General features: G+C 36.3%; 1 protein-coding gene and 1 pseudogene across 11 annotated transcripts in view; one reads left to right on the forward strand and one right to left on the reverse strand.

The window, feature by feature from the left end:
* NAALADL2 (N-acetylated alpha-linked acidic dipeptidase like 2) overlaps window positions 1–17097 on the reverse strand; it is a 1435315-nt gene that overhangs the window by 1303800 nt on the left and 114418 nt on the right. The window lies entirely within an intron of this gene.
* Window positions 13988–14356, forward strand: LOC138849336 (small ribosomal subunit protein eS24 pseudogene; annotated as a pseudogene).

Consider the following 17097-nt stretch of genomic DNA (forward strand, 5'->3'; position numbering starts at 1 on the left):
CAGTGACAGTCCATATGAGTAACTATGATCTCAAGATAACAATGTAACTGAAAACTTCACATTGCCTTGTAACATCATATCCATCAGGATGCTGTATTACAATGCATAACTCATATGTTTGTGGTGATGCTAGTGTAAACAAACCTACTGTACTGCCAGTTGTATGAAACTTTAGCATATCCAGTTATGTACAGAGCATAACACTTGATAATAAACCACTATGTGACTGATGTGTGGATTTTACTTTATTATATACTTTTTTTTCATTATTTTCGAGTGTTGTCCTTCTACTTACAAAGAAAGTTTACAAGAAAATAGGATGTTTTGTTATGTCAGCAAGAGCCTCATACATCTTATGGGTTTGTTCTTTAGTATTGTTTTTGAAGATTTGATTTATTTGAAAGGAAGAACAGAGAGAGAGAGACAGACAGACAGACATTCCATTGCTGGTTCACTCCCCAAATGGCCTTAGCAGCCAAGTATACTCTAAGTAGAAGTCAGTATCCAGCAAGTACAACCTGTTCCCACATGGGTGGCAGAGACTCAAGTACTTGGGCCATCCTCAGCTGCTTTCCCAAGCACATTAGTAGAAAGCTGGATGATAAGTGGAGAGGGTGGGACTCAAACCAATATTCTAATAAAGATTCCAGTGTCACAAGTGATGCCTTAACACACTATACCACAACACTGTTTACTGTATCTCTTATCTGCATAATTTTCTCTTATGCCTGATTTGATCTCATGTTGCTTTGCTCCTCATGGCCTTAGGTACAAAAGGCTATACCATATATACCTACCATATAGCCTAGGTATGTAGTAGGTTATATTGTCTAGGCTTGTGTAAGTATACTCTATAAAGTTTGTCTAATTCTCCAATGACATTAAATATCCATATAAGAAATAATAATGCTAAAATCTAAGGAAAAAGAACATATTTGCCATTCCATACATACCTCCTAAAGATGTATGAAATTTTAGCACCAAATATTCAGTCTTTATTAATATAAAGACAGAAACTAGAGCAAATAAAAAACTCACTTGATTGGTGAAACAATCCACTTCCTGCCTTGGACCCTTTAACCCATTTTTCCATAAAGACTCCTTTTCCTCAACTGAACAAAAACTACTTAGACTCAAATGAGATAAGGCAGTAATTGTCTATGATTCTTTTGTTGCCTCCAGAACTTTTTCACCAAACTCAATTTAATCTCTCCCTCAAGACATCTTCTATTCAACCACAATAATTACAATATCCAATCAAAGGATAAATATTTTTATAGAGAAAGGCGTATTCCTTCTTATTATGACAACAAACTTTCAAGTCATAAATTCTTTTTTAAATTTTTAATTAATTAGTTTATTTATTTGACAGGTAGAGTTATAGACAGTGAAAGAGAGAGACAGAGAGAAAGGTCTTCTTTCCGTTGGTTCACCCCGCAATGGCCGCTATTGTCTGCATTGTGCTGATCCAAAGCCAGGAGCCAAGTACTTCTTCCTGGTCTCAAATGCAGGTGCAGGGGCCCAAGTACTTGGGCCATCCTCCACTGCCCTCCTGGGCCACAGCAGAGAGCTGGACTGGAAGAGGAACAACTGGGACTAGAACCCGGTGCCCATATGGGATGTCGGTGCCGCAGGCGGAGGATTAACCAAGTGAGCCACAGTGCCAGCCTCAGCTTTAAATTCTACTCTTAGTTTCTTTGTCTATAAAATAATACAGTTCCTCTATGATAGGTGGTTTTTAAATAAGATGTTGCTTACAAAGCACTTAGTTGGAACCTATGAAAATCTGCTCCAATAGTTAGCTGACAACATTATTATAGCAGCAGTAACTGTAGTATTAAAGAGAACCCCAGACTAAATTCTATTTGGACTAAACAGTTTTATAGCTATATGTCTACAAATGTATCGAGGTGATCTTCAACATACAATGCAGTTATGTCCAGAAGTCTATTATAACTTGAAATTATCACAGGCTGAAAGTGCATTTAATATACTTTACTACATAACATCATAGTCTAACAACATAGTACACTGTAGTGTTGGTTGTTCAGCCTTGTGACCATGTGTCTAACTGGGCACTACAACGAGATGCTGCTGCCTGGTGAAAAACAGTATAATAAAAAAATATTGCCAGTTTGGGAAATTATCAAAATTCAATTTTGAGGGGTGATTTCTACTGAAAGTATACAAGTTTTATATTATTACAAAGTTGAAAAATTGCAAGTAAAATCATTGTAAGTAGTGAACCATCTGTATGAGATGAAATCCAACTCTTACACACACATTTATATATATATATATATATATATATATATATATATACACACACACACACTACAAAAAGCTGGTGGCATTTGACTGAGCAGTTAAGTCACCACTAGCAAAGTGCCTGGTTTGAATACCAGCTTCTCCACTTCCAATCTTGCTTTCTGTTAATGTGAACTTTTGGAAGCAGCAGATGGTTCAACTACTTAGATTCCTGCCTCCCACCTGGGAGACCCAGAGTTCCTTGCTCCTAGGTTCAGCCTGGCCCAGTCTTTGCTATTGCAAGCATTTGGGGAATGACCAGTGGGTGGGAGATCTTTCTCTGCTTGTCTATGCCTGTGAACTTCAAATGAAAACAAATAAGTAAACATTGCTTTAAATTTGTGGAAAATGTAATTAAAAGATAACTGTTTTAATGCAAAAGATTATGACAACAGTGATTATTTTCCTCATAATACACATCTTCCATGAATTTTTTTGAAGACCCAATGCAAACCTAGGTAGGATAAGACTTCTCCAAAGAAGACACAAAAAGTAAATAACAGTGATGGGGTACAAGAAAATGCTCCTCCAAAACAGAGCATCGTGAAAATTGAAAAAAGAGCAGAAGCAGGAAGGTCACTCTCTGACCCTCTGCCACCTTTCTCCTGTGAGATTGCTATCAAAGAATTTTCTGACATACTTCCCCTGAAAGTAGGTCATAAAATCCTCATTCCAGAGGGTATCATTGATAACTTCTTTAAATAATGTCCTTAAGTCTTATGTTCTTTACTTGTAAAACAGGATAATATTTATAATGTAACAGGTTTTAATAATATTCTTTAATATCTGATATATTTATCTTCATGTAGGATACAACTGAATTTTTATTAACTCTGTTAGCTTTGATTTGGTAAAAAAAAAAAACAGAAATTTTTACTTCACATGTCAAATATGACATGAAAAACATTACTAGTTAAATTAAAAATCACCAGTATTATATTTAAGGACAGAGAAGTTACCTAACACTCATCTGGTAAAAACATCTTTAAACGTAAAAAAATAAAAAACGCACATTCCTGAAAAAAATTTGTGAAAATCCAGACTGTTCATTTTTTAATTTAATTAAAAGAAATATATAATTACTCTAACTCTAAACATGCATAAGTTTTTTCAGGAACATGTGAAAGCATGGGGAGCATTTATCACTTTTTTTAATGCGCTACTTAGATGAAGATAAATACACTATTATGTTGAAGAGTATTATCAAAACTCATTAATTCCCAACTAAACCTAAATAGAATGAAATAAAACACAGAGCAAAAAGTTTTCTGATTTCTAAACTTAATGATTCCATACATATTTCCATTAAGTACCAGTAGGTAATAATATATCTTAATTATTTTTTCTTATAAATTTTGGAACAGTGTAAAGTACACACATCATAGTCCGCTGTTGGGGTCTTAAGCCTGAGACTGTCCCCTGACCAGCAGGGGCAGCGCAAACACTCCCCAACAAGGTGAATGGGAAGGGTAAGGTCGACGGGTGATGAACACACCACAAGCACCTGTGAGTTCTGTCGAAGCAGGAACTGCTTTATTGAGGAAGCGTATAGGCTTATAAAGATTATGAAGGACATGTGCAGTAGGGGAGCCAATCAGTGAAAAGGTCACGCAGGCACTGGTGGACCACGTACAGGGGCACCTTAAGCGAGGTACAGGGATCATGCACTGTCCATATGTTCAGAAATAAATTGGGCCTATCACTGCAGGTGGTCCAATCTCTCACAGTTTAACCTCAGCGGCCGGCTGCAGACATGGCCCCCCAATCATCCACCAGGCGCCATGTTGTTAGGGACTATTTTAGGCAATGCCCAACATTCCATAATTCCTTTGAGAGTGAAAATGTAGTTGATGCTAAGAAAAACTATGATCAATTCCAGTTTTTTTATTATTATGAATTTTAAATTTACAAAAAACTGTAGTAACTACAAAGTTACCATATACCTCTGACTCCATTTTCCATATTAATATTTCATATTAGAATATTTGTCACAAAGAACCATATTCAGATTTCCCAATCTTTTAATCCAAACTTCTTTTATCCCTTCCATCACACTTCAAGCCTCTAGTAACCAACAATCAGTTGTTCAGATTGAATTTCTAATTTGATTTTATTTTAGCTCCCACACACAAGGGAGAATATGTAGGATTTGCCTTCCTATGCCTGGCTTACTTCACTCAACATGACATCACCAATTCCAACCATTTTCCTACAAATGATAAGTATTAATTTTTTTCAGCCAAATAATATTCCATTGTATATGTATAACATATTTTCTTTATCCATTCACCTCATCATGGACACTTTGGTTGATTCTATATTTTGGCTATTGTGAATAGGGCTGCTATAAACATGGTAGAGTAGGTATCTCTTTAATACAATGAGTTCATGTCTTGTGTGTATATATCTAGTAGTGAGATTGCTGGAAAAACTGTAACAGCTTTTAGGATTTCATTAACCAACATACAACTTAGATTTGTTTTGATATCTTTCATTCTATGTCTTATCATAATCATCTCTAATTATTCAGTTTTATCTCCCCATCTCCTAAACCAAGAGCAGCAAGGATCTGTCTTGTTCATTTTGCATTTCTAAGAATATTCACTGTTTTTTTTTTAAATATTTATTTGTTTGGAAGGCAGAGTTGCAGAGAGAGAGACGGGGGGGGGGGGGTCTTTCATCTTACTGGTTCACCCCCCAGATGGCCACAATGGCCAGAGCTATGCAGATCCGACGCCAGGAGTCAGGAGCTTCTTCCAGGCCTCCCACGTGGGTGCAGGGTCTCAAGAACTTGGGCCATCTTCTACTGCTTTCCAACGCCATGGCAGAGCTGGATCAGAAGCGTAGCAGCCAGGACTCAAACAAGCACCCATATGGGATGCCAGCACTGCAGAAGGCAGCTTAACCCATGCCACAGCGCTGGCACCGAACATTCACTCTTAAACATAAAACTTGGGGGCCAGTGCTGTGGCGCAGTGGGTTAAAGCTCTGGCCTGAAGCACCAGCACCCCATATGGACACTGGTTCTAGTCCCGGCTGCTTCTCTTCCAATCCAGCTCTCTGCTATTTCCTTGGGCAGGAGTAGAAGATGGTTGAAGTCCATGGGACCCTGTACCCACGTGGGAGACCCAGGAGAAGCTTCTGGCTTGGCTTTGGATCGGCACAGCTCCGGCCATTGCGGCCATCTGGGGAGTAAACCAACAGATGGAAGACCTCTCTCTCTGTCTCCACCTCTCTCTGTAACTCTTTCAAATAAATAATAAAATAAATTAAAAAAAACATAAAACTTATTCAGTAAATGCTGAATGAAATAGAATTTAGGTCACCCATGTAAAACTTGATACTTAAAACCTATTAGAGGAAAAAACAGTACATTTGGACACATGAAAATCTGCTGATTAATAACTGCATCACCTTCAGCAAAATACCATCCATCAGAACCTCAAGTTTATCATTTGAAATGCATGTATGTAGCTACCCATCCTGTCCGTACTGATGTCACAACTAAACTAATACATGTGAAAACACTGAGAAAATTATAAATCACTATGCAATTTATTCAGTGCCAACTGCCCCATACATTATTGATTTTTAGTAAAAATAAACTCATACCTAGATCTGTTAGGAATTCATTTATCTACTAAAACTTTTAGGCCAAATAAATATGTTTGTCATTCAGAATGTGAACTTACTTATTATTAATCAGAAAACAATATTTTATTGTACAAAAAGCAGAGACTCTGAAATTGGACTTTTAGACTCATATTTCTATTTCATAATTTACTATTCACATCAGTTAATCTTCCTGAATGCTATCTTTTTCACTAGTATGCAAGAGCAGCTAAGAATAATAATGTTTCTCAGAACTTTGGGAAAGATAAAATATGTTATACATGAAAGTGCTCCACTAATTAGAATGTATAAAATTTAGTCTTATTATTAAGTTTTACATAGTTTGTTATTATAGGTTATCAGCAATCAAAATAATCTTCACTAATATAATGACTACTATTATAAAGCACTAGAATGTTTGTATGTATATTTTTAGAAATCTGTGAACCAACTTTAAAAGATAAATATTATTTTTCTAATTTACATCAGATAAAACTGAAGCCTAAAGACTTAAGAAACTTCTCCAAGTGTCCACAAATGTAGCAGACAGCAGAATTTGAACCAAGGATCATGGATATCAAGGCCACCACTCCTGACTTTCAAAATAAACTTCAGGCATCTTCCACTCCATGCCAGTAATATAGCTTTTAAAAGTCAGACAAGAAAAAACTAAATGGTTGTTTATTTCTTGTTGCATTAAATTAGAAATATTGGTATATGTTAAATATTAAATGCAACATTAAGTAGATTTCATATAACACATAAAAACTCTAAGCTGGAAACTATCAAGCTAGGATACACACACACACACACACACACAATCCTCATTCCAGAGGGCATCATTGATAACTTCTTTAAATAATGTCCTTAAGTCTTATGTTCTTTACTTGTAAAACAGGATAATATTTATAATGTAACAGGTTTTTCCCCCTTACATTTTATTCTTGAGATGCATTATATAACATTAACTTTTCTCAAATATAACATATTTAGAAAACAATTTATATGTTATTATAAAGTATTTCAGAAACAAGTTCCAATTTGTATATGAATTATATTTAAAGTTGCATAATAAATAAAAATACACAGTAAACTTAAAATATCAAATAGCAAGTACCAAAATAAATTATGACAACCCAATGGTGAGTGTTAAGATAGAAAATGGGAGAATGCAGTCAAGGAATGCAAGCAAGGGGACAATAAAAAATGACAAGAATTCAATATAGCAAATTGTTAATGCAGTACCATAAAAGGCCAATTTTACCCCATTAGAAATATCCCCAGATGGTGAGACAAAGGTTAAGAAGAACTCTAAAGAACCTGCAGCTGTGGCGCAGAGGGTTAAAGCCCTGGCCTGAAGCGCGACATCCCATACGGGTGCCGGTTCTAATCTCGGCTGCTCCTCTTCCAATCCAGCTCTCTTCTATGGCCTGGGAAAGCAGTAGAAGATGGCTCAAGTCCTTGGGCTCCTGTACCCATATGGGAGACTGGAAGAAGTTCCTGGCTCCTGGCTCCCGGCTCCTGGCTCCAGATCAGTGCAGCTCCAGCCGTTGAGGCCATTTGGGGAGTGAACCGAAGGAAGACCTTTCTCTCTGTCTCTCCCTCTCATTGTCTGTAATTCTATCTCTCAAATAAATAAATAAATAAATCTTTTAAAAAATCAGCCAAGAGAAACTAGAATCCTTCTGTTTTCTTTTTAAGAAATATGGCAACTATAAAAAAGCATCAATAAGAACAGTTAAATTGCCAATAATTCAAGAATTCAGGGACAAATACTATCAGCAATTTGGTCTATGTTCTTCCATTCTTGTGTCTATGTACATGCATATAAAGTCTAACTTAATTTTTATTGTACAATTAGTAAAATTCTGTATTTTTTCACCAAACACATCAGATATTCATATAGTATTATAGGTATCCTTTAAAAATATCAAGTTTAAGAATTATCAATTCCATACTATGGCTTCCCCATAATTTATTAAATAGATACCTATCTCCCTTCAGAAATTACATTCAACTTCAGGCATTACTTCAATCGATGTAATTCAGAGAAACAAAAACTTGATACTCATTTAGCTTGTGAAGCCTTAGTACAGGTAAATGTATCACATTTGTTAGGCTTTTCAAAATGCTAAAACTATTTTAAAATTTGTATTATTGGATTCACAAAACTCCAGGATTTCTGAAATCTGGGTTATGCATCATCTCTCTTGCATTACACATATAAATCATGAATGGCTACCCTAATTCCTTAGATTTAACCCTTTTTCTTTTATTTTGATTTTGCATATTTGTACCACTCTTACATCACTTTTCAACAATATGCTCTGCATTCTCTCCAGCTTTGCAGGTGTAGATGGCTTGATACAGATATGACTGCAAAGCTATGTGGTCATGAGCAAGAACCCTAATACATATGAAATATACCCTTTTTGTTAATTTTTAAAATCATTTTGTATTTTTTAAAAAAGTTGTATTTGGTTTAAATACATTAGAAAATGCAATTTTATTATTTTTATCTTCAAAAAATAAATAAAAATTATCCCATTGAAGAAATTTAGGTTGTTTCGTATTTTATGTTTGTCTGGTTAATAATAAACACCAAAATTTTGAAGATTTATATTTAGTTTGGATTCCTTCCTTAGGAGATGGTTCTAAAATGAGATGTCTGTATCAGGGGTTATCAACATTTTAAAGACTGTGGACATATATTGTCAAACTGCTTTTCCAAAAGATTATACATCTTTATATTGCATTAATTTGTTATCCTTTTCCACCTCTAGCTTTACACTTCAAGAACTTGGTAACTTCAGTAAATACTCAGAATACATTTATAATTCCTTTGTAATTTACTATTTCAATATTTAAATGCCATAAGTTGAATGTCTTTGAGAGTATGTCAAAATGAAATCACAAGTATATCAAATCCTACTTAATCTACAGTTTAAACAGCTGTAACTATCTCCACTAAACTTCATCATAATTATACTTAATTCAGAACTCCAGAAGGAAGAAAAACAAGGAAGAGGTAGAGAAGATGGGAGGAAAAAGAAACTAAGAAAGATGCTTACATCAGAAATTCTAAGATTTGGAGTATTTGGAGATCAGAAAATAATACTCCAACATATGCTGCTTTGGACTTCAAAATGAGAGCATCCAAGGAGCAGCAAAAGCAGGGTAGGGTTTTGTCTAAAGTTCTTTAATCTACTGAAAGATGGGATCCAACAAAGAAGAAAACAGTGTGCTTCAATCACTTTACTGAAATTTTATTAACCAGGAGCGTTAAATGCCTTTCACAGAAAATGGAAAATGAAACACCACACGCAGACCTCAAAGAAACTTTTCCCCTGGCCATTGTCTCTTTTTAGGTATATTCATTTTCCTTAAGGATCACTTACTACCTCTCTGAAATTGCACACATCCCCCACTACTCTTTCCCCTCTATGAAGAGGGTATTCAAGCCTCAACTATATGTCTTTTTTTTTAAAGTTTCTTTTTTTTTATGAACAGCAGTATTTATTTATGAAAAATAATTTTCAACCAATAAAAACTAGAAAATAAAAATTCCCTTAAAACAGAGGTTGGCAAACTAAAGCCCATGTGTCAGATCTGGCCCCTTGCTTGGTTTTGCATGGTCTGCCATTCAAGGATGTTTTTACAATTTGATGACAGCAGGTGGCACCGCGCCTAACTTGGCTAATCCTCCACCTGTGGCACTGGCACCCTGGGTTCTAGTCCCAGTTGGGATTCCAGATTCTGTCCCACTTGCTCCTCTTCCAGTCCAGCTCTCTGCTGTGGCCCGGGAGTGCAGTGGAGGATGGCCCAGGTCTTTGGGCCCTGCACCCACATGGGAGACCAGGAGGAAGCACCTGGCTCCTGGTTTCGGATCGGCGCAGCTCACCGGCGTAGAAGCCATTTGGGGGGTGAACCAACAGAAAAAGGAAGACCTTTCTCTCTGTCTCTCTCTCTCTCACTGTCTAACTCTGCCTGTCAAAACACACACACACACACACACACACACACACAATTTGATGACAGAGAGAACTACAAAAAAAAGAACCCTACTTGTCTCACTGGTAGATCTGTAGCATTAAAAAATATACTATTATCATTATATTTCAAATTTCATTAATAAAAAATTAGTTCATTTTTCCCCTTGTTGCACTCACATAAGTATGTAAATAATGTTCTTGGTTTTGCCTTTTGGCCTGCAAAGCCTGAAACAATGAGTCTCTGTTCTTTCCTGGTATCACAGAGTAGGAGGTATGGAAGCAGAGCAGAGTGGATCTATGACTCCATGTGTCCATTCTGCCACCCGGAAAGCTGCCTCTTTTCATGGTGGAAAGGTGAATTTCTGCAGCTTTGGAGATGCAGAAATACCTTCTTCTGGTGTCTCCTTAAGAATAAGAGAACCTTTCCTGGTAAATGCACGAACACATCTCTCCTGCTTCTCATTGGCCAGAGCTGGGTCACATGGCCTCCCCAGAATCAATTACTGATTTTTATAATGGCTTAGACTAATTAGGTTCTAGCTGTTGAGCTGGGAGTGGAATCAGCTTTCCTTGAAGCAGGTGATGGCATGCAGGTAGCCATCACCCATTTGAGGTTCTCAGAATGACTCTTTACATCAGACACCAAGAGAGAGTCTGTTTACATGGAGATCTCTTTCCATTTTGCTGTTGCTGCTGCTGCTGCTGCTGCTCCTGCTGCTTGCTGTCCCCAAGGGAAAAGAAAACTTAAGTTTCATATTTTGTATGGTTTCTACACCCATGTATATTCATTTTCTCCTGTTAACCTACCTATTGTCATTCAGTCTACTCAATTACTGAACTTTCACAGGGAAAGTATGAACTTGCCTACAGGAGTCATATAGATCTGAGGAGGAAAAACAGTAATTACACCCAAGGATATATGCTACCTTGGAATACTACTTTCATTTTGACTCTTTTTCTTAAACACTAAAATGGGAGAAATAACTTTATTAATTTTATTTTCTTTGACCTATTTATTTGAAAGAGACAGAAGGAGGAACACAGGGTTAGAGAGCATCCAACAGTTCACCTCCAAATGCCTGCAAAAGCTAAGGCTGAGCAGGGTTGAATCCAGGAGCCAGGAATACAATTCAAGTCCCCCATGGGGGTGGCAGGAACTCAATCACTTGAGCTTTCACAGATACCATGTAGACTCCATATTAAGGGGAGTCAAAATGCTAGAGCTGAGAACCAAACCTGGGTACCCCAGTGTCAGATACAGGCATCTTAACAACTATGCTAAACACATGTTCCATATCTCCTTTTCTAGGCTGGTATAAAGCTTATCGATGTGATGGTAAGAGGCAAACAGTTGGTGCTCAATCATAATAAATGATATTTTTTTTCTTTTAGGATTATACAACTGATATTCTAATTGTACCAAAGTGATATAGAACAAAACCTATATAGAAACCTATATAGTTCCACTTTATAAAATTAAATTTGTGTACCAACAGTGAATAGTCTAATGAATGACATAATGCCTCAATATTCTTTTTGAAAATTGAGTAAATTTCTAGAGGCCAGCATTGTGATGCACTGGATGAAATAGTCTGTTTACATGTCAGCATCCCATATCAGAGGGTCAGAGTCCCCGCAGCTCTGGTTCTGATCCAGCTTCCTGCTAATGTGTCTGGGAAAGCAGTGGAAGACGGCCCAAGTACTTGTGTCCCTGACACCCATGTGGGAGACCAAGATGGAGTTCCAGACTCTTGGCTTTGGCCCAGTCTTGGTCTTTGCAGCCATTTGGGGAGTAAACCAGAGGATGGAAGATCTGTTTCTCTCTGTGTTTCTCCCTCTGTCACTCATTCAACAAAATAGGAAAAATCTTAAAAACAAAATGCAGTAAATTTCTGGTTAAACATATCTTTATCTCTTTCCACATGCCCAACTAAAACAAGAATATAGAAATTTTATGAAAGTATGTGAAACAAAAGAAAAAAGAGCAGGAATCAGGCAAAAATAAGAAATTTCAAAGGCCTTTATGATGAAGAAGAGGGATGAAAAAAATGGCCAACTACATTAGCAGAGCATAAGGTATAATTTAAGAAGGTTCAGAGGAAGATTTCTATGCAAAATAAGTTAATTTCATTATATATTTCCTGAGAGATCAAAACTTGGAGTACCAGATGTTATACAAATCAGGGGAGAACTTAGAGATTTCAAACGGAGACACTGGTTCAGTGTTTATGTAAGTTCCCCGTCTCTGTTTTACTCTTAAAAACCCATATTTAAGGGTTACTAATATGTGGGAAATGCCTTCAACATTAAAGAGATTTAAAGAAACAAACAGAAGAAAAAAGGGAATTAGAAGGAAACAAAGATAATACAGAAAGTTAGAAAGAGTTCAACAAAATAGAATTAATATGGTATACCATCAAACAAGAATGTGAGATCATAAAATATAAGTAATCATAAAGCAAGCTTTAATAAAAGTTACAATATAATTATTATAAAAGATAAAATCAAGGAATTTCTGAGACACAACAGAAATTGGGAAAAACAAGAAACAAAGAAAAAAAAAATCAGAGAATTTTTCAGGATGGCCATCATTTTTCCCCACAGGAGTTTCAGAAATAAAGAAATTAGAAGCTAGAAAATCCAAATAATAATTATAACAATAACAAGAAAATTACCAAACCAAAAGACCAACTTGAAAGGCACAGGTGAATGGAAGGGGAGAGGGAATGGATAAGGGGAGGGTTGCGGGTTGGAGGGACGTTATGGGGGGGAAGCCATTGTAATCAATATTCTGTACTTTGGAAATTTATATTCATTAAATAAAAGTTAAAAAAAAGATTAAAAAAAATTTAAAAAAAAACTTGAAAAAAAAATTTCCTTAGAAAATAAACAGTAACTATCACAATGGCTTCTGACTTATCCACAGAAATCGTACAAGATAATAGAGACTTCTGAATGAGAGGAAGCTGCTATATTCTGCTAATCCATCAACCAAGTGTGAAAGTGAAATAAATAACTTTTCCTAGGCTCCCTTTCTGGAACACTACTGGATGCAGGTATCACCACTGCCTATTGTAACACAGCAGAACAATTCGAGGATGACAGTTACACCTGGCCTAAATGAAGCAGTTAAAACTGATCCAAGTATCAGAAGAGCCAGAACACGGATAACTCCAGGCCAAAAATGAAGAAAAATTAAGCCTCTGTCTGCAACACCGGCATCCCATAAGGGCACCAGTTCGTGTCCTGTCTGCTCCTCTTCTGATCCAGCTCCCCGCTATGGTCTGGAAAGCAGCAGAAGATGGCCCAAGTGCTAGGGCCCCAACACCAGTGTGGGAGACCCCAAAGAAGCTCCTGACTCCGGGCTTCAGATCAGCCCAGCTCCAGACATTATGGTCATTTGGGGAGTGAATGAACAGATGAAAGACCTTTCTCTCTGTCTCTCCCTCTCTCTGTCTGTAACTCTACCTCTCAAATAAATAAACGCTTAAAAAAGATAATCTTTAACTTAAAAAGTAAAGAAAAATTTTAATATATCCAATCAGTTATTTAATGAATTTGGTAATTTAAGAAGGCAATCGATAGCCACTTAGTAGGCCTGTTGTAGAACATTTGGACACAAATGTCAACAGATACACTAAGAAAGCAAAAAAAGTATATGATTTTTCCAGGATATTTATTTTATATATATGAGAAATGAAAAACAAGGTGTTGCAGCATATTAAGCCACAGCCCAAATGGCACAGCATCCTATATGAGCAATGGTTTGAGTCTTGAATATTCTACTTTTGATCCAGCTCCCTGCTATTGTACCTGGGAAAACAGCAGAAGATAGCCCAGTTGCTTGCACCCCTGCCACCCACATGAGACTGGGAAGAAATTGCTGGCACCTGGATCTGGGCTTTAGACTGTCCTAGCTCCAGTCATCTTGGTCTTTTGGAGAGTGAACCAGTGGATGGAAAATCTGTTTCTCCCTCTATCTAGCTGTAACTCTGCCTTTCAAATATATAAATTTAAAAAAGAGCTCTTTTCCTCATTAATTTTATAAAGGTTGACCACTATCATGAAGGACAATAACTATTTGGACCAGAAAGTTCATGACTAACTGACTACTTCAGAGGAAACTAAATTATTGATGTTCTCCATCCTGGAAAAGCAACTGTGCCTAAGAGAAATTTGGCAAAAATAGCCAAACTGTGCAAGACCACTCCCGATGTCATCTCAGTATAATGATTCAGAACTCATTTTGGTCTTGGAAAGACAACAGGCTTTGGCATGAATCATGATTGGATTATGCTAAGAAAAATGAACCCAAACATAAACTTGTATGACATGGCCTGTATGAGAAGAAAAAGATCTCAAAGAAACAGTGAAAGGACCATAAGAACAGGATGAGCAAGGTCAAGGGAACTGCTAAGGCCAATATTGGTGCTGGCAATAAGTGATCTGGAGATTGGATAACAGCCAAAGGAGTAAAGCTTTTGCAGTGACTTTATCTACAGCGATTTTGCAAATTTTTCTTGGGAATTAATAAAATGTATAAACTTGCAATAAACAAAAGGTAGCCATTTTCAAACTTCTAATTTTTTTCCCTCCTGATAGCTCTCAGATTCTATACTTATTTCTCCATTTATACAACATATGTATTATCCACTGATGACTTGGTTTGTGGGTTGAGAATTTTAATTGATTAAAATCTCTCTCAACAGCCCCAGAAGCTTCCCTTAATTAGAAAGTTAGATCACATTTATTTGTTAAACTATTGGTTGTAACACTTATTAAGACATGTACTATGATTGTTTCTCTTTCTCTTTTTAAAGATTTGTTTGAGAGGCAAAGTTACAGAAAGAGAGGGAAACACAAAGAGAGAGAGAGAGAGATCTACCACCCACTAACTCATTCCCCAAATGGCCCCAGTAGCCTATGCTGGGTCATTCTAAAGCCAGAGGCTGGAACTCCATCTGGGTCTCCCATGTAGGTTCCAGGGGTCCAAGGTCAGCTGAGATTCGAACTGGCACCCATACGGAATGCCAGCATTGCAAGCAGTGGCTTTATCTGCTAGACACCATACAGGCCCCAAATGGCTACCTCTTAAGAGTAGGACTGGATTAAGCTCAGCAGAATGAAAGAGACATTAAAGGTTTACTCGATTTTTTTTCATTTTAAGCATATATAATTATTAAAGGATGTTTATACAATAATTTCACAATGATTACTTAATGATGATTAATTTTTACAAATAAGTTAATAAAAGCAACCATGAAATTTTGTTCATTTTGAAGGTAAAATGAGAAAGAGAAAGATAGAAAAAAGGGGCTGAGGCAGGTACAGGGAGATAAAACAAATGAAGGAAAAGTGAAAGAAACAACATCGAGAGTAGTCATAAAACATCTTAGAAACCAGCTTTCTTAAAATGCTTTTAATTAAATGTAAAAGAGGTAATCAAAGTAACTTAACCTGATTGCTAATTAGTGTCTCTGGAATGAGTTAATTGTTGTACTATATTTGTAAATATGAAATAAGTATCAGTAAAATATAGCTAATTACCTAGATGGTATTTCTTCATTCACTCTCCATCAGCACTGTAATTTAACCTACTTCATCTTGTACATGAAGTCCACAGCTCCCTCAGCCAAGCACCCCGCCTCTAATTCCACTGATTTTTTTTCTACACTAATTTTTCAGAAGACCCTATCATTTTTTGAGATACTCCAGGCTTAAGAACTTGCAACAGGGGGTTGGACGTTTGGCACAGAAGATAAGCCATTGCTTGGATGCCCATATCTCATATCAGAGTGCACAAAGTCTTACTTCCAATAGTGGCTTCATCCCAGCCCATCACAATCTGTTGAGGAAATTTGGGGAATAAACCAGCAGATGATAGATCTCTGTCACTATCTTTACCTTTCAAATTTAATTAATTAATTAATTAATTTTAAACAAACTTGGCAACAATCCACTGCCTAGAGTTTAAAGTTTTCTGCCTGGCTTTGAAAGTCTTGACTCTACCTACATCTGCTCACATCCATTTACTTCCAAGGACAAGTCTGTTCCACTCACATCTCCTTTTAGCATTGTCCTTCTCCCTGACATTACTGGCTAAATGACTGCCTCAACAGTTCATGCTACTGGTCATCCAGAAAGTTTTCTATTTACCTCTTTCCTGTCTACCTGAATTGTCCCCATCTATCATCATAGTCCAGCTCAAGCCATATTATCTCTAAAATGCCTTCCTGAAAATCCCATGGCACACATACTTATACTTAACCTTTCTTTAATGGTTCTCAGAGTCTTCACTTCATGCTCCTGTTTTCTAATTTTGTATTATTTTCTCACTGCTTATTTTGATTCCCCATAATTATAAACAGTTGTGTGTGACAGAAAACACACTAAACTCTTCTATATTCCATAATGAATCAAATCATAAGTGGAGCCCAGTTAATGCTTTTTTGATTAATTGCTTTCAAAAAAGGAGTTTTTGTAAAATCCAGTGCATTTACATGCATAAGTCACATATTCAGGATATGTTGAATGACTGACTGATCAACCTGCTTTAAATTCACTAAATAAATATATTGAACTTATCAAGCTGTCAAATCCCTTGAATATTAACCTCCATATTACTTAAGAATCACCAAATTCAGACATAAATCTGTGCTTTAGCACATGTCAAATGTGTTTTCCCATATTTCAATTTTCTAATTTAGAAGAAAATAAATCAGAATGTAAAAAAGTTTTTAAAAGATCATTCAGATATATGGTAATCAAGAAAGTGTTACCAGAATTCATCACTAAATTCTCTTTATTATTTATATCTTGCTTCATTCTTAATTACAACTACATGGAATCAAAGTTAAATAGAATATGAACATCAGCAGGTATTCAGAAGAGGTGATTCACAAAATATTTCCTTGTAATTTATGTTAGCTGAATTTTAATATTTCAGATACTCAGAATCTGAAGTTAAAGAACAATATAGGAAAAGAAATAAATATTAGAAAAACTTTGATTTGAAGATGGCGGAATAGTGAGGGTGCGCACTGATAGCCCAGGAAAAGATAGTTTAATTAAAGTGCAGTTACTGTAGTCTCAGGGAAAGGCTTGAGAAAAAAAAAAAATTGCAGAAGAAACTCTTTCGTATCTAGTGGATGTGACACTGAGGACCTACGGGGAGAGAAAGGACGCC

This window comes from Oryctolagus cuniculus, chromosome 4 (assembly GCF_964237555.1).
Source record: "Oryctolagus cuniculus chromosome 4, mOryCun1.1, whole genome shotgun sequence".
NCBI lineage: Eukaryota > Metazoa > Chordata > Mammalia > Lagomorpha > Leporidae > Oryctolagus > Oryctolagus cuniculus.